The 19,557-nt window shown below is 40.7% G+C and overlaps 1 protein-coding gene and 2 long non-coding RNA genes across 14 annotated transcripts in view; 2 read left to right on the top strand and 1 right to left on the bottom strand.

Moving 5' to 3' along the window:
* The window catches only part of adgrb1a (adhesion G protein-coupled receptor B1a), a 215,833-nt gene that overhangs the window by 75,763 nt on the left and 120,513 nt on the right, over positions 1-19,557 (top strand). The gene's annotated exons all lie outside the window — the stretch shown is intronic.
* Positions 1,160-2,345, top strand: LOC120562134. Its single transcript, XR_005639699.1, has 2 exons — positions 1,160-1,285; positions 1,993-2,345. It is a non-coding gene; the product is annotated as an uncharacterized LOC120562134 (long non-coding RNA).
* On the bottom strand, positions 2,217-3,240 carry LOC120562135. The gene is made up of 2 exons (XR_005639700.1): positions 3,159-3,240; positions 2,217-2,613 (listed from the first exon to the last, which is right to left on the bottom strand). It is a non-coding gene; the product is annotated as an uncharacterized LOC120562135 (long non-coding RNA).

Here is a 19,557-nt window from a genome sequence, read left to right as displayed (position 1 = left end):
AGTCCACCTTAAATCCCATTAACAATGTCAAAATTAACCTTAAGGGATTGCAGTCCTGGGCATTATTGCTTTTTGTTTTGGGAAGTTCAACCATAGACAGTGACACATATCAATGAGGTACTTCCTGCAGCTAAAATGAGTTTAATCAGATTTTCGTTTACATAAAACATCAGCAGATGTGTTTATTGAACACATCAGACTGAAGCAAATGTTTATTTTACCACCAGCCTGTCTTAGCAACCAAGGTGGGAAATTAGTACCCGCCACCCGCCAATGGCGGGTATTTTTTCAAAGTGGCGGGTGCCTTTGCCTTGTTTACCAGCCACAGTGGTGGGTGGATTGTAAAACATTCCTTGTAACGGATTGGACAGTTTTTGTCAAAGAATGCTGTTGTTAAGTAACAATGCACAATGCTTATATGAGTCGCGTTACGTTACTGCTAATGAATCCCCAAAATGTCCAGATTTTGCTGCTTCATAATAAAAACATTCAAATACTAACATAACGGAGGACCTTTATTGTGAAGAACTTACAGGAAATGAAACCGTTCACAGCCGGGGCTTTGACCACGCATAGTCGAGTAGCTAGTTTCACCACCACGCTAGTCCGTGAGTCCGTGACACATGTAGCTAGCTAGCTGAGCTGAGGTACAGACGAAAGGAAAATGATCTGTTAAAAAATGTGGCGACATATCCCCGGTGTTAAGAGGCCCGCCGCGGAGTCAGCAGTAGCTATGGCTGTACAAACTGTTGAGAGCCAAGTAAAGAAAAAGAGGAGGTACTTCTCGAACAAGTGGCGCATTGACAAACGTACATATGGAGCTAGAACAGTGACAGTAACCTGTGGTATTGAAAATAAAAATTGGCATTGAAACAACAAATATTGGTACTGAAAAATGTTGAACTGAAATATAAAACACAAACATCAAAAAGTAATAATCTCACAATGCTATTATTTTATTTCACTTTGACATTTGTTTGTATTATGATAGGTTTTTCAATGTCAATCTACATTTTTTCTTGATGTCTGACTTTTTTCAGTAACAGTTTTTTTTTTTACGCTGTCAGGATTTTTACAATGTCACTGGTTTTCAGTTTCAACTTTCTGTCACTGTTTTGGCGTAGGGAGGAGGGGCCTGAGGGGAGGGACAAAGAGGGCGTGGTTTACAGGTAATTTGCATAGGCTACTGGGAGAGAAGGCAGCTCCACAGGCATCCACAGATCCATGTGTTATAACCACATATCTGCAATGGCTTCCACAAGTTCACCTGGAACCTCCAAATCTAGTAAGTCTGTTTATCTCTGCCATTTTTTTCACTTAGAAGCAGGCTGGTTTAGTGTTAACTTTTAATGTAGGCCTAAGCTGTGTTGTTTTGGCAGAGGTTAGAACTGTTCTCTTCATCAATGGTTAGCACACGTCAGCTAACTTGTGGCTAATTGTAGCTAAGTCTCCGGCTGGGGATGTCAATCTATCTTCTATAATCTAGTATTTATAATAACAGTAATTCGTGTCCTTTATAAGTCTAAGGCCAGTGTTATTGCTGGTGCGCAGGCTTGACTCTCGCTTTGTCTCTCATTAGCTCCGTCATGGATGTCTTAAGAGAACGAGCTCCGCTCTCTACCTGCCGACACTGGCACGGAACGTTAACGCCCTCCCCCATAACTATCCTCCAATCACAAGTATAGCTGCTGACTGACAGGTTTCTAGGCAAATCACACAGGCAGAACGCGTTCACTGACATTTCCTAAAACTGGGAAAACACAGTTACTGAAAAACTGCCTTAACTGAACATAACAGTTAACATTATCATGTAAACCAGTCCAGTACAATATTTTATAACTGTTTAACTGATATTATCAGTTAAAGGTTTACTTGGACATAAATGTATAAATTTGTCTGTAAACAAAAACTAGTATGTCTGAGGTATTTCTGGCTTAAAGGCATAACCTTTACATTTCTCATCTGATTTCACTAAGTTGTGTATAATTACAGGCACCTTCGACTGGGAGGCAGTTTATGGAGAGACTGCTGAGAAGGCTTCAGGAAGTTCTGCAACATCAGCCTGTGGATTTTGACTATTTACACTTTTACACTGTTTTACACTGGTTTAAGTCATGAAATGGGACTTGTACCCTTTTGCATAGACCAGTACACATTAACCCTCATATGCATTATCATTGCATTTACTGTAATTTGTTATTAAATATAGAGTCAAATTCTTACTTGAATATATTTATTTGTTATTCATTGAAAAGGTACAGATTTAACTGTTTTGCTGGAGTCCATACTGTAAATGCATGTTATTTCAAAAACTGTTAAGGATTAAAATCAGTACTACATATAAAGTAGTAGTGGTATGTGTCATTTTAAACAACAAAATGGTTTTCCTGTGTTATCCTGCCATGTTTATGTGTGAAGAATCACATAGTTAAGTGCAGTGTTGCAAAGCTATCCGCCATTGTACTAGGAGTTAGTCACAGGGTAAATGGCTGCCCTCAGTTCTGCCATAGTCTGTAGCCTCAGAGGGCACTGGATGGGTGGTAAAAGTACTCCACTGGCAGACTCTTCTGTCACTCTGTCATGGTCCCCCTCCAAGAAAAGATCTTGTATATCCTGTAATTGACAAGTAATGTTATTAAAAGACTGCAGTTGCTTTTATAATACTTCACAAAACAATTACACTTTTTTTTGTAAATAAAATGGACACTTTAGGTGTGCATTTTATTTTTTATGCACATATGGCCATAATAAATATCCAAACAAAATAAAAAAAGGTTTAATTCAACATTTTGAAGCTGCACAGGGTCCTGGAGAAGTCTGGTAAAGTGTCAAGGTCCCTCTGGAGGCGTGGTACAAATATATAGTGGCTTGGAGGGATCTAGCAGGTGACCCTCTTAAAGACTGACACATCAGTGCACTATTAATATTACTTTCAACCCCCAAGTGGGCTAGCTGATGTGGTATTAGCTAGCGTTAGCGCTTGTTCGATGGGAGACTTAGCTACAATTAGCCACAAGTTAGCTGACGTGTGCTAACCATAGATGAAGAGAACAGTTCTAACCTCTGCCAAAACAACACAGCTTAGGCCTACATTACAAGTTAACACTAAACCAGCCTGCTTCTAAGTGAAAAAATGGCGCAGAGATAAACAGACTTACTTAGATTTGGAGGTTCCAGGTGAACTTGTGGAAGCCATTGCAGATATAGGTAATCTGTGAGGATGCCTGTGGAGGTGCAGTCTCTCACATATGCAAATCATATGCAAATTACCTGTAAACCACGCCCCCTTTGTCCCTCCCCCCAGGCCCCTCCTCCCTACGCCAAAACAGTGACAGAAAGTTGAAACTGAAAACCAGTGACATTGTAAAAATCCTGACAGTGTAAAAAAAAACTGTTACTGAAAAAGTCAGACATCAAGAAAAATGTAGATTGACATTGAAAAACCTATCATAATACAAAAAAATGTCAAAGTGAAATAAAATAATAGCATTGTGAGATTATTATTTTTTGATGTTTGTGTTTTATATTTCAGTTCAACATTTTTCAGTACCAATATTTGTTGTTTCAATGCCAATTTTTATTTTCAATACCACAGGTTACTGTCACTGTTCTAGCTCCATACGTACAGCGAAAGACCATGCAAAACATTTCAGACCGTTCTGCCAACCTGTATACATTTTAACGTCAATGTAGACTAACGATGTTTAAGGAGCTGCTGCCATTTTAATCCTGTCGGCTCTCTGCTGCTCAGTTCTACCCCGCGACTGATGAGACACACACACACACACACACACACACACAATGCAGGAAAAACCGGGGATGAGACGTACAGGATGACCTAAATTGAGGACAGCTACACTTGTTATTGTAAGACCAATGATAAGTTTAAGTCCAATAAGTCCTTTATCAAACCGTATGAATGTGTGTCTCAGGCCAGGATAGGAAATTAACTAACAATGTAAAGATCAACAAGCTACTGACACATAATAAATACATTTATATTAATAAAATATGTATTAATAATAAGTAATTTAATAAAGCAATTAAAAGTATGCTAGTGCACTTTCTTTTATAAATTTGAATTCCGGAAAAAGTGGCTGGTAAAAAATGTAAGTGGCTGGTAAAAAAAAAACTTTGGCTGGTGGGCAAAAAAGTTAATTTCCCACCCTGTTCGCAACCAGTGTTTGTTAGCCCCATACAACCAATGTAACTGTTTAAAATGAATCTGTAGCTATTTTCAGTCCTTTAGCCCAGACTTGCAAAAGTATTAATTAGCTATAACACTTAGCTGGATAACGATTAAGATGTTTTAGGCTGAACCCCATATTGTACATGAAGTCATGCAAAAAGATTGAAAAAATATATTTTAGCTGTTTGGTTATATTTGGGTTGTATTTCACTATAATCATGTCAATCCCATTGCCTTATTTGGGGATTTTGCTAAAATGGATCTAATTTCACTTGATCGGGACTCTTGGTGTCACTTTTTGACGCTCTGGGTCGGGACATAAATTTACAGTAACTGACGTGTGGCACAAGAACGGGACTGTTAGGTTTAGGAAAAGATGGTGGGTGGGGTTACAAAATGTACTTTTCAGTGACAAGAACAGGACATAAACCCCGGTCTCCTGGATGAACGTCCTGTGTTGTTTAACCCATCCACACACCCCCTCCCCCCCCTCCCAACGTACCTCCTTACGCAGATTTTCGGTCTTTGATACTACTCTCTACCGTTGTCTCTCTTAATACTAGGGCTGGGGGTAAACGATTATTTATTTACGATTTACGATTAATCGGGCGATTATTTTATCGATTAGTCGACTAATCTAACGACTAATTGGACGATTAATCTGACGTTTTTTTTCTGTTGCTGGATTAATAAAAACCATAATGTATCAAATAAGTACCAAAAAAAATCTTAATACAGTACAAACATAACTCTCATAACTCTAAAAAATTAATAAGTTGTAGTGCAAAAAAATACCGTGCAGTATAGACATTCCTGAGAGTGTTTAACACAATATAAAATTCCTGTTTTCAGTTTTACAGTCCCAACATAAATCTCTCCTGTATGCTACCGTTAGCTAGATCTAGCAGTTGTGCACTTTGGTGGTGCAAGGCTAACCAACGCATCTTAGCTCTCTGTGCAGTTTGTTCGTGCTAGGTTAGTAGCTAACGTTAGCTACTATAGATAGCTGTGTTCTGCAGCCGTACGCTAGCTACGATTCAAGCCAACATTAGATGATAACTAACGTTAGCTAAACACAGCTGTCTAGGCGCCAGTAGCTAGCTAACGTTAACGTTAGCTACTAACCTAGCACCAGCCTAGCACGAACAAACTGCACGGAGAGCTAAGATAGTTAGCTAGCACCACCGAAGTGCGCAGAGCTCAAGAAACACAACACACTACGCAAACATGAAATTAATTTAGCCAATGTTATTACGTTATTGTCTCCTTCATGAGTGACAATCGGGTGCCTCCGTTTCAGATGCTCCCACATTGCTGTTGTGCTGGTGTGGTATGCCAACTCCATTTGGCAAAGAGTGCAAATAATGACACCTTTTACGTTTGGGACTAAATTTGAAGTATTCCCATACCTTCGATGATTTAGGGCGAGCTGTTTTTTAGGACTTTTTATTTTATTGGGGCTTTTTGCAGGGCTTTGTTGGGAATTAAGTGAGGAGGTTGCTGTTTCGTTCTCCATTCTGCAGTGTTTTGGTCTCCCACGTTATATACTGTCTATGGTGGCGAGCTGTGCCGAAGCGTCGACGAAATTTTGACGTCAACGTCATCGACGCATCGCTACAGGCCTACTTAATACTACGTCATCTTACAGCGCTGCGGTGGAGCTGCTGCTCTGCCCGGTGCGTTCCATACAGACGCTGAAGGGGGATTTTTGCGTCGGTATCTGACGCTGAGAGACACTGACCAAGCGTCACTATTTTACGAGTTGGGAGAGGGGACAGGTTGGGCCATTTGACACTCCCATAACTATTAATTTTACATCAAACCGAGCCATGCCTCTGTGATACCAGTCAGACTAAATTACACATAAATTATGAACATTATGAGCAAAATAACTGCCTGTAATCTCAACTCTCTCTGTGAAATGCAATGAGTTTATAGGCAACTTTTCAGGAGCTGCTCCTCATTTCTTATTTCGTTTAGATTGATTTATTTACACTCATTTATTTCTCATCAAAGAATCACAACATGATTAGTTTGTGCTTTTTCACAGTTTCTCATTTATGTGCTAGATAGACTCCTTATCTTTTCATTGCTTTCATATCCGCTAAAGATTATATTGCTCAATCTAATCTCAAATGAAAATACAATTAATAATTTTTTCGGGCATTCCAAAGAACACATTCTATTATTGCAGCTCAGACACCCAGAGGCTCGACTGAGAGTAAATCTTTTCAGTCTGTTTCAGCTTAATCAAATTCTCTCTCCCCTCCAGATCTTAGCTCTTCTCTTCTCTCAGCGTAGTGTGTCAGAAAGATCACTGATGAATTATCTTTATCCGTGGTGTTTGCACTGTCGTGTTGTGCTAATGCTTCTGCTTTCAATTTAGGAGACACTTTTGGTTTTTAATACTTTGATAGTTGGATTGTTGAAGGTTAAAAACTATCCTTGGACTCTGTGGTTGCCGACATCAACCAAAATCCATCATCTGTGCTCAGTTCGACTCAGCGGAGGAGGTCAATGAAAGGAGGGTAAATTATGAGCTGAAGACATGACGCATCTTAAGGCAAACAGCGACCAATCATAGTAAAAGTCTGTTATAGTTTGAGGAGAGCATAAATTCACACTTTTGTAACGTTTAGCCTCAGGATTTAGTATGGGTGGAACGGTGTATTCGTATTGAACTGAAACAGTACGGGGGTCTCGGTTCGGTACATGAATTTACACGGAGAATACACGGTATAAAAATACATAAAGCTCGCGTGCAAATTAATTAATGTAATGCGGAACTACTGTTTGATACGCGTTTCTTTAGGGACACCTAATCTGTAGTCCCCCCTTAGCTCTGAAGCTCCTGAGCTCCGCCTACATGTCGACGGTCCAGTGAGTGAGTCAGAGCTAGCAGTAGTGATGGTCAAATGAAGCTTCGCGAACCACTGTCTTTGTCTGTTCAACAAAGGGTTGAAAACACACTGAATTGCCATTCCTTTAACCTTTTTCTTTGAACAGAGAGCGCCATCTAGTGAGCTCAGAAAATAAAGACAGTGGTTCGCGAAGCTTCATTTGACCATCACTAGCTAGCAGCACTATGGCGAGTAGCCTAGCCTATGGCGAGTGGTGGCAACCTGCAACAGTTAGAGGACCCGCCTGCCTCTTTAAGATCGCAAGTTTGGGAAAACTTTGGTTTCCCAGTCATTTCCAGTAGTACAGGCGAGAGAGTGGTGGATAAGACGAGGACTGTGTCGACGTTGTTCAGCAGTTGTTGGGTATGTGAGTGGAAATACATCTAACATGCTAATGCATATCCAACCCCATCACCCAGATGTGCCAATCACTGGAACGAGACAAAAAAAAACTGTCCAACTTCTCCTCCCTCCCTGTATGAGCAGCACACAAGCACTCACCTAGCTGAGAAGCTACAGGAGGTCGTGGCCAGTTGGCAAAGGTATGCCTGTCGCACTTAATACCAAGAATACTTTTGTGGGGGAAGCTCTCGCCTAAGTAGAATTTTTTTGTTTGTTATTATTCCACGTAATTTGCTCTTTTGTAAAAAACAGATGCTGTATTTTCAGTTTTATAGCTGATTGTCTTATTTTGTTTACAAGTCACAGATGGAGTCTGGAGATGATGTGGGGTACTTATTGTTTACATCTTACTTTACATACTTCAGGCTGTTACAGCTAGCTCAGGGGAGATACTGTATGACACTAGGTGGTACAGCCTGAGACGTGCACAATAAAAACAAATTGCCTTCTGCATTTTTGTTTTGCTTTTCCCTCCATTGTATCAAACCCAGAGATGGCAAAAGTACTCACTTCCCGTACTTAAGTAGAAGTACAGATACTTGTGTTAAAAAATACTCTGGTAAAAGTAGAAGTACTGATTTAACTTCTTTACTTAAGTAAAAGTAACAAAGTACAGGCTTTGAAATGTACTTAAAGTATAAAAGTAAAAGTAGCCTTGCGAATTTTTTATGCAAAGCTACCTGGACCACACACGTTACTAGAGTGCAAGATGAGAAACTTCAGTGGACATAAAAACCAGGCTCTTTATATGCCATTGTCTACATTTTAAATGGATGTCTGCCAAACATCACATATATGATTATTGTGACAGAGACTGGGACTCCAGCTTAGTAAGATTCTGACTGAGTAGCAAGATATGAATTCAATTGTGATTCTGTGAGAATTCACAGATCCATACTTGACGCCTCCTAGCCTATCTCAAACATCTCTCTCAGATAAGGCCAGGGATGATTGGGAATGTCTTGCTGCTTGTCTGCCTAATCTCTGGGATCTCCGTTTTCTTCATTTTCAATCATGTCGCCGTCCATACTACTAGTGCTAACGTTACCACCATCATGCTGCAATTATTTGCCGCAAATGAATGCAGAATGCGGCCGAATCTGTCGAGTCGTCTTGTAGTGGTGCGTTACATGCAACGTAGCCTACAGTATATTCCCATCCAATTAGATTGAATTCGGTATTGATCACGTGAAAAATAATAACGGTAACTCCAGTGAAATTATTTGAAACTTGTTAGTGAGGACTAGATTAGGACCGTATTTAAAGCTGATGCTGGTTTCAAACTTCGCCCCCGGTGTGTCTGTAAAACACGGACAGAGACAACTTCTCTCTTTTGATGCTTTACAAGCAACGTGAAACCTAGCTAACAGGTGAAGAACACAAACAACTAAATCACTAGCTAACCTACTTTAACTGTGCAGGAACTACAGACCAATACAACAACAGGCTTACATGAACTGACAACATAAGTTATACGACTTACAGTTCTCAAGGACGCACACACACGATCTCAACTGATTATCCTCTGGACAGCAGTCTCTCTTTCTTTTTTCTTCACTTTTTTCTGTGTGATGCAGCGCTCCGCCGAATGTGAGGCGCTGTCTCCGCGTATTCTCCGACATTACGACCTCTTGTACAAAACTAAGGTAACGAGCCAATTTTTAAAATGTAAGGAGTAGAAAGTACCGATATTCGTGTTAAAATGTAAGGAGTAAAAGTAAAAAGTCGCCGCAAAAAAAAATAGTAAAGTAAAGTAGAAATATCCGAAAAATCTACTTAAGTACAGTAACGAAGTATTTGTACTTCGTTACTTCCCATCTCTGATCAAACCAAACCATGATGTCTGAACCGAGGTATGAACCGAACCATGACTTCTGTGTACCGTTCCACCCCTAGGATTTAGAGTAACCTTAAAGCTACATTGTGTAAGAATTTCTCCCATCTAGCGGTGAAATTGTATATGACAACCAACTGAATATTACTTTCTAGACCCTCCCATTCCGATCGTGTTTTAAGTCCTACAGTGGCCAAACCTGAAATTAGCTCTTAGTATCTCCATTGTTTACACGCAGATGTTCTAGCCACTCCAATATTAACTTTGTTGCTTTGCCTGCCGCGTCGTTGTTTTAATTGTCTTTTTCACTTCCCTGGCGAGTAATCTCCCCCTGGCATTCGTCACGGTGCGGGGTGCCACTGAGTGTAAAAGGGCGAAAGGCGGAGGTATGTCCCTCTTTGGCCAATGTATTTTAAAGATGGAGGCGCAACATGCCGGCCGTCATTTGAGCGACTCGCTAGTATGTATTCTGAATGATTCTAAATGGCAGATTCTACACTTACGAGAATTCTTTGATTAGTTGGTGGAAGTAATTACACATGAATGAGCACATATTTTTGAAAGAACAAAGGTTTTTTTTGTTAAGAATAAACTCAACAAATTATACAATGTAGGTTTAACCCTCCTTAAATAAAGTGTGCTAGAGGTGCTCCAAAAGATTTCTTATCAGTAAACGACAGAGTAGGTAGATTTCCAATGACTCCCAAAATGACAAATGGCTGCATGGTGAACATAAGAGCGCAGGTATATTTAAGGTAATGGTAGCACTTTTAAACACATAGTAAATGTTGTGAAACCGAACTAGTTAGATTTGGGCTCCAAAAATATTTAGGGTTAGTAAAACATTAAAGATTGGCTTAAAATGAGTCCTGTAAAACTACTAAAATGGGGACGTTAAGGTTCAGGATTTAGAGTAACCCTCCTTAAATATAGTGTGCTTCCAGTACTCCAAAAGATGTCTCATCGGTAAACGACAGAATAGGTCGATTTCCAATGACTCCCAAAACGAAAAATGTGAGCATTTTATTATACGGCATGACATGGCTGCATGGTGAACATGTGAGCGCAGGTATAATTAAGGTAATGGTAGCAATTTCAAACACCTAGTAAATGTTGTGAAACAGAACTAGTTATGTTCCAAAAATATTTAGGGTTAGTTAAACATCAAGGATTCGGCTCAGGTAATGAGTCATGTAAAACTACTAAAATGGTTTAATGTTGTTAAACTGCCTCTCTTCCTTGGCCAAAGTGGCTGGTGGATGCCCAATTTTACCAGCCACTTAAATTTTTTACCAGCCACTTTTTCCGGAATTCAAATTTATAAAAGAAAGTGCACTAGCATACTTTTAATTGCTTTATTAAATTACTTATTATTAATACATATTTTATTAATATAAATGTATTTATTATGTGTCAGTAGCTTGTTGATCTTTACATTGTTAGTTAATTTCCTATCCTGGCCTGAGACACACATTCATACGGTTTGATAAAGGACTTATTGGACTTAAACTTATCATTGGTCTTACAATAACAAGTGTAGCTGTCCTCAATTTAGGTCATCCTGTACGTCTCATCTCCGGTTTTTCCTGCATTGTGTGTGTGTGTGTGTGTGTGTGTGTGTGTGTGTGTGTGTGTGTCTCATCAGTCGCGGGGTAGAACTGAGCAGCAGAGAGCCGACAGGATTAAAATGGCAGCAGCTCCTTAAACATCGTTAGTCTACATTGACGTTAAAATGTATACAGGTTGGCAGGACGGTCTGAAATGTTTTGCATGGTCTTTCGCTGTACGTTTGTCAATGCGCCACTTGTTCGAGAAGTACCTCCTCTGTTTCTTTATTTCGCTCTCAACTGTTTGTACAGCCATAGCTACTGCTGACTCCGCGGCGGGCCTCTTAACACCGGGGATATGTCGCCACATTTTTTAACAGATCATTTTCCTTTCGTCTGTACCTCAGCTCAGCTAGCTAGCTACATGTGTCACGGACTCACGGACTAGCGTGGTGGTGAAACTAGCTACTCGACTATGCGTGGTCAAAGCCCCGGCTGTGAACGGTTTCATTTCCTGTAAGTTCTTCACAATAAAGGTCCTCCGTTATGTTAGTATTTGAATGTTTTTATTATGAAGCAGCAAAATCTGGACATTTTGGGGATTCATTAGCAGTAACGTAACGCGACTCATATAAGCATTGTGCATTGTTACTTAACAACAGCATTCTTTGACAAAAACTGTCCAATCCGTTACAAGGAATGTTTTACAATTCACCCACCACTGTGGCTGGTAAACAAGGCAAAGGCACCCGCCACTTTGAAAAAATACCCGCCATTGGCGGGTGGCGGGTACTAATTTCCCACCCTGGTGAGGGTAGGAACGAAAATTGACTGATAGATTGAGAGCTTTGCCTTCTGGCTCAGCGCTCTTTTCGTCACTCACTTGCGAACATGACCCAAAGGTACTTGAACTCCTTCAATTGAGGTAAGGACTCATTCCCTAGCTGGAGTACATGAAATAATTAGATTATTATAGCTGTATCATCATCATATCATATGTGTTGGATGTATTTAAATTGTTCATATCAAAAACATCACAATCATGGCTGGGTTAGCTCAGTTGGTAGAGCAGGCGCACACATGTCGAGGTTTACTCCTTGACACAGTGGCTGCGGGTTTGACTCCGACCTGCGGCACTTTGCTGTATGTCATTCCCCCTCTCTCTCCCCTTTCATGTCTATCTGTCCTGTGAAAATAAAGGCCTAAAAATCAATATTCACTGTGTAACAGATAAAACATGTAATGGAGCATTATAACATGAGACACCATCTAAACTGCTCTATATTCTTATGCAGGAATGATATGACATTAGGGTTGGGTACCTTTTGCATCTGAACCAATACCACTACCGATACCGGTACCTGGAATTCGGTTCCGGTACCCAACGGTACTTTTTTCTGTACTTTCCCTCTGTAATTACAAAAAAAAATATTTCAGTTGTAAAAATAATTCCAAACCTATTTACTTAGAACATTATGTTATTTATTTAGAATATTTTACACTGACAGAAAATAAAAGTTCCCTTGCCTTACAACCTCAGCCTGTCAGTCAGTCAACAGGGCACAGAAACCAGCGTTGTGCCTGCTCATGTCAGAGGAAGTGTAACGTCAACAGCACCGCGACCGCTTTCGCCTCGTCATTAATATCATATCGCAGCAAACGCTGTCTGTGTGAAGTTTTGAAAAACTGTAACCACACTTGCAACCACATTTTCGGCATTGCCGTGACTTACTGTGACTTCAACCAAACTGCAGAGCCGACGTAGTTTACTCGAGTTTACTCCTCACTCTGCGTGTGTGTGTGTCGGACCTCTACTCTCTGTCAACTTGCAGAGAGGACAGATAAGCTTGTGCTTACTCTCAGGTACCGAAATCAGGCACCGTTTGATTTTATGTGAACCTATACTCGGTAGTACCGATGTCATTCGGTCGGTACCGGTAAAAGTACCGGGTTCGGTACCCGACCCTATATGACATAGATATGAACTGCCAGCAATAAGTGTTTTTCTTTTAATAAGCATGGAACACTGAATCTGTGATATAACATTATTCCAGCATTTATTTTATGAAATAACAGTAAATATCATGATAAAAAAGAGAAATACATTTTTTTAAACCAAACATTCAACTAAATATTGCAAATTCGATGAATCGCAGTTGTCACGATTAGCTAATTGCATTCTTTCAAATCGCAATTTTTATTTGAAAAATATTAATCACCCAGTCCTAATAGAAACCTTGTCGGGCATTAACCCCTACTTACCTTGTTAGTTAAAGCATGTTGAAATCCATATGTTATTATATATATATATATATATATATATATATATATATATATACCTTACGTCAGTTCTCATTTTCAACATTTCCCATAAGAAAAAATTATATTTTGGTGTTTGGGATTTCCTTAGTCATTGCAGTTGATGTGTTGACTGCACTGTCTGATGCCAAATTCTTAAGTGTTGATTTCCTGCCACAAGCTGTGCTTGCTTTTCATTTTCTATTTTGTAGCATTTTATTTCAGCCGCTGAAAAAGATAACGCTATATTTGAAGAATGAAAACTGAAATCGAATACAAACACTCCAAATGCCATCTTAGATTTGCTCAGACGTCTGAGCTATTACTTTTTAATCATCGCTCTATCTCATGCAGAAATTCTATTGTTGCAGTCAGAGCACTTTTTGCCTTGAACACAATACAAACTTAAATTCAGAGCCCTTCTGTCAGCTTTAAGCCTACTAGAAATTAATTTCCATCCACTGTGGTGGGTCCCTATGTGGCACTAGAGCAGCCACTGTCAACATCCGGCCCGCAAAAACTTTCAGTCCGGCCCGCAGAATAATCATGAATTCAGAAAATGTGAACAGATCTGGTATTTTTTTTACGTTCTGGTATTTAGCATTTCAAGCATTTACAGCAGGTAACATTACACAGGTAGAGAACAAACCCAGCCCCCTGTATTTTCATCTCTATTCACATGCCGGGATTCTGTACAGCGATGCCCGCGCTCCACACGCACAGCTGAGCCGAGAGGTATGTGCGTTACAACAAATACTTATAAACTTAACTGCTGGCTGAAAAAACCATCCTCTCTCTCTGGAGCTGTAAATCTATGGATGTATTATAAGACCAAAATATATGCATGTGGCTAATTAATATGCACGTGAATGACGCGATCGCTGTTCGCATGTTTGCGTTCTTCATTCTTGATGATGTTGCTGGTTGTATTATTTCGCAACAGCATTATTTCATTGCAAATGAGGCATACATGACTAGCTGCTAGCCTGCTTATCAGTCCATCCATTCATCAACTTTTCGCTTCAGCGTCTTTGACAGTGACATTTTTACCTGACAACAGGCCTTTCTTTCTGCAAGCATTTTCCACCAATCAGTACACTGCATACTACAACCACCATCACTCCTCAGTGAATTGCCTCCTAGTCTGAGATCTTTTTCTAGTTAAAGCGGCAGTTATCATTATGGAGTTTCCATGTTTTTTAGGAGTTTGCTCACACTAATACATGTTAAAAAATATAGCATTAATTCAGTAAGAAAGTGAAAATATCGATAAGGAAAAGGCATATTAGGTATAAATACATTTTATTTTCTTTATTTGAAAGTCCGGCCCCCGGAGTATCTGCTTAGAAAAATTCTGGCTCTTGGGAAAATGCAGTTGATGACCCTTAAGTACCAGAAGGCAGCAAACCAGTTCATCTGTTTTAAATGCTCTTTAATAACAGACAAAGGCCTGGCTGCTCTTGCTGCAGAATAATAGTTAATGACAGACACACAAACACAAGGGTTCAGCCAGGTGCTTCTACATACAACGATAATTACTCCAGACACAAAACAGGTCAATCAGCATTAAGAGCCCAGTGTGTTTCTGAAAGATTCCTCTAATACCCCACTCATTTCATACATTTTGAAAGCTTATGTTCAGTGCCATCACAGGTTCGGCTGTGGTACAATCTGGCAGGAGAATTGTTGCAGATATTAAATTGCTAAGGAAGGAAAAAAAATGTTACGCATGCAGAGGATTCAAAGCTTTGCATTGGTGTCAGGATCGGAGGTGTGAAGTCTAGCCAAATATTTCACACACCAGCCTCCAATTATAAAATAAACAGTCACATAAATAAGGATGGAGTGTTTCTAGCTTTTTGTTGCCACATTAGGGTATAGTAGGCTTTTTTTTGTTGCTATTTTTATTGAACACTGCGAAAACAGCTTCAAGCCCATTGCCACCTAATGAAGATGTAAATCTTTCAAAACAGGTTTTATTTTGTGAAGGGTTCAGTAAAATCCTGTAACAGCTCATTACTGCACTTTATGCATTTTTTTTTTCCTCAAACAGGGAATAGTGCATTTGTTGAGGACTATTTTCAGCCGCAGATCAGTATTTATAGCATCAGGATAGTCACCATTATAGCCATTTATGAGAGTTTAAGATCTAATGCCATGAGCATTAATGTGCTGCTACAACAGCCTCCACTCTTCTGGTCTCTGACTTCCCACCAGATGTTGAACCTGGCTGCAGGGATTTGCTCCCATTCAGCCACAATAGCATTAGTGACAACACTGATGTTGGGTGATAAGGTCTGGCTCACAGTCAGTGTTGCAGTTCAACAATAACCGTAGCCACAAAGGTGGAAGCACACAATGGTTTTAAATACCAATGGGCCCCATACAGTACATGAACCAGTCTTAAAGCAGACTGATCTCATGGAGTGGCATATGGCCAATTCGTATGCCATTATTGGCGCGTTATCGAGACGCATACTTGTTTTTTAACATGTTTATCAGCGCCGTTTGGCCTCCATTGACTTACATTACCTTGCGATTGCGTGTGAATTGACCACGTAGGGAGGTTGGTCAGGTTGGAGGATGGGTAAAACGCAGGACTTTCACCCAGGAGAGTGGGATTCGTGTCCCGTGTGTGACTTTGTGTCCCGCGTGTGATGCTTTCTTTCCATGTTTGTTGTTTTCCTAAACCCAACCCCGTTTTTTTTTTCCTAAACTCAACCAGTTCTTCTTTTCCGAAACCCAACCTGCGTGTGACGTTTCCTAAACCCAACGGTAGCCTTGTGATAACACGAAGCCTCGCAATAACACGTAGCCTCGCGATAACACGCTGTGTATGTTTACGCTGTGACGTTGCAGACTGCCACCCGCTGTATACAGCGTAAACATTCACGCGGATAACTCAAAATGCGTACAGATAACAGGGAAGTGGCGTGTATGTTTACGCAAAGTCATGATATCACGTTGCTATTGTTCACATACAAGTGATATAAGATAACTTGTATTCGCCCATTTTTCTTATGTACGAACAAAGTGGTTCAGAATCGTGGTATAAGTCAGTTTGTAATACCTTAATTTGCCTTGTTCCCAAAATCACTTCCCGTCACCCACCTACCCACCCCCAAAGACAGTATGATAACAGCTGCCTCAATGTCTTTATTGAAGTTGTGTCCTTTATTAAGTAATAGACGTTTTATCTTTAGCAAGATGTTGTTTTTGGCACATAAACTGTCCAACCATTCTGTTCAGTCATTTGTTTGGGTCTTCCACTGTACTACCATTACTGATACTGCCAAAAAAAGATTCTGTTCTCTTCTGCTGATTTGAGACCACATGATTTCACAGTATCTGGATGATACTGGCCCACAAAAGGAGCTAAACCAACACATTCTCATTCCCATCGCTTCAAAAAGCGACACTTGGTCAGGTGTTTTTGGCGTTTGTTATTGACGCAAAAAGTCTCCTTTAGCGTCTTGACGTTACTTTTTGATGCTCTGGGTGAGGACGTACGTTTAACCGAGATGAACGGGACAGTTAGGTTTAGAAAAAGATGGTGGGTGGGGTTACAAAATGTACGTTTCAGTGACTCTACCGTTGTCTCTCTTAATACTACGTCATCTTACAGTGCCTCGATCCAGCTGCTGCTCTGCCCGGTGCGTTCCATTTAGACTCTAAAGGGTGATTTTTGTGTCGGTATCTGACGCTGAGAGACACTGACCAAGTGTCAGTATTTTACAAATTGTGAGTGAGAACGGGTTGGAAGAACAGGCAGCATTATGTATGAATTTGGAAGGGTAAACTATGCTTATGATCAAATCTCACAAACATGCTCCTAGTCATGAACAGGTGACATTCATCAAGTTGAGATAAACAATGTACAGGTTTGTGCAGGTTAAGAGAATTGACGGTGAATACGACTTAGAACACTCATACAAGCACACCCAATGGATACACGAAACAACATAAAACTAATTTTGTCAAGACAGTTGTTAAGGTGGAGGCGGGAGCTAAAAACTTCCGTCAGCACATCTACAGCTGTATGTACATCACCTACAGTGACCTGCGAGGCTCTCCCTTCATGGCCCACCAGGATGAACCCCCAGCAGCCTCCGGCCACCTCCTCATCCATCTCTCTATGTGTTTCTCTCGGTCTATGTCTCCGTCTCTGAGTCACAATGCAGTCACATCCCACACTGTGTGGGGAGACAAGGGCTTCTGATGTATGAGTGTTATAAAGCGTGGGAAGAGTAAACCGCATTGCTCAGAGATCCGTGTGTGTTTGTGTGTGTGTGCACGCGCGCTTGCATCTGTTTGTATGTGTGCCAGTGGATCCGAGGCTTACAGGTTAGCGATCCCTGGACGCCTCTGAATATATTTCATATACCGATGCATGCCGTATGGGTTTTAAATGGAGCCGTTAAATGCGCTCCTGAAGTAACTTGGAGAAACACAGAGAAGAAAAACAATGACGCATTCATCATCTATATGGAGTGAATGAAAAAGCTGCCGAGAGTTAAGGACACACCAGAGCACAGCGGGGGCGATTTTTAGTCTTAATAGCCATGTGGGGAAAGGTTGAGGGGGTTGGGAATCCACTCAAGCCCATGGATGAAATAGACTAGGAGGCTATGGCTTTCCCATAGGAACACTTTCGCCTGATGCCCAGTGCATCAGGGTTACAGGGATACTTTTTTACAACCTGTAAAAAAAACATCCAGCTGCTGACAAAGTACTTCTCAGCAGCTCTCAGAAGCTCTTTACCTTCTGTGGAACTCAACAGAGACACAAAAACCCGGCTGGCAGATACTGCACATACTATATATTGTTTGCACATTCTGCATTCAACCCATTCAGACACTTTTTTAACAGTTATTATGTATGTATATAAATATATTTGTTTCTGTATTTATTGTTTATTTCAGATTCATATTTAATATGTTTGTTTATGTATGCACCATTCATCAAGACAAATTCCACATAAGGGTAACTTATTGTGGCAATAAACCCTTTTCTGATTCTGACTTCCAAAATAATTGCAACTGAGTTGTTTGACAAGCAAAAAGCACGTGGAGTTGAGCACCCGTATGCCCAATTGCAGTCTGAGCACGGATGCTTTATCAGCAGTCGTCTCCACTAAAGATGGATGTGTGTTGGGAAGGACAAAAAACAGTAAAAAGCCTTATTTCTGGGAGCTGTCAGTCAGACTAGAGAAAAAGAAAGAAAAGCATCTGATACCTGTGAGGAAAGACCTTATGGGCCTTTTCTTATCATTCCCTCTGAAATGGGGCATTCATCTTCGGAATTGAAATGTCTGGATGGCTGACCTGCAACTTAAACCAAACAGTGACCCCATGATATGTATTTATAGACAATGGGTTTGGGCAGAGCGTTTCAGAGATGGTGCTGCTGTGGAAGGTGAGGGGTGTAGTGGTTGGTTTCTCCACGGCTGATAGGGTTAAAGAGATGGCACAGCTTTACGCTGATTCAACAGTCTGCTGGAGTTTGTTGGATTAATAGTTAAATTGGTTTATGAGTGGATCACAATTGTTAGCATGGTTGTTGTTTTTTACCCCAAGAATTTGACTTGGGTTTTAATTAGGGATGCCAATTTTTCTGACCGATAGCTGACCCTTGTAAGGTTAACCCTTGTTAGGTTAACAAGTCATTAGTCTATATCAATGATGTTTCATTTCTAGGATTGTTCAGGTTCCGCCCGAATTGTCGCCAGATGTGCCTCATTTCGGCCGGATGTCCGTCACCTTCCTTTTTCTTTGTGTTGGCGTTCTAACCTCCGGTGGATTTGTGAGGACTATGGTTAACTGCTCCTCAGATCTATGCAGGGTAAATCCAGACAGCTAGCTAGACTATCTGTCCAATCAGAGTTTTCTGTTGCACGACTATTTTGCAGCGACTCTCTGCAGAGCTTAGCACCGCCCATGACGATTGTGATTGGTTTAAAAAAATGCCAATAAACCAGAGCAGGTTTTCCTCCCATACCCGAATGCTGTGTGGACTAGCCAGACCCTCATCCAGCACGCTGTGGAGGAACCGATCACTAACCGTTAACAGACACAAGGCAACACAGACCCAGTTCACCTGTCCAGGACGCACGGACATACTTTCCGTGTTCAGCGTCCGCGGACACAATGTTCCATGCATTGTCGTGGACACTTGCAGCTACTTTCCTGGAACCGCTTGCGTGTACGCGTGACCGGTACAACTCCACAGCCGTCCGCGAAGCGTATGTCCGAGCCTGTCTCCACTGCATCAACCTGAGAGATGTGTGTCTGCCTGGCATACTTTGTGTGTAGGACGGCTGATTTTTGTATAAAATGATTATTGACGGTTAACAGTTAAACATTAACATTCCTAGTTTTAATAAAGCTG

The sequence above is a fragment of the Perca fluviatilis genome, chromosome 7 (assembly GCF_010015445.1).
Source record: "Perca fluviatilis chromosome 7, GENO_Pfluv_1.0, whole genome shotgun sequence".
Classification (NCBI taxonomy): Eukaryota; Metazoa; Chordata; class Actinopteri; order Perciformes; family Percidae; genus Perca; species Perca fluviatilis.
The sequence above is the reverse complement of the archived record's forward strand: the minus strand, read 5'-3'. Positions and strand labels throughout refer to the sequence as shown.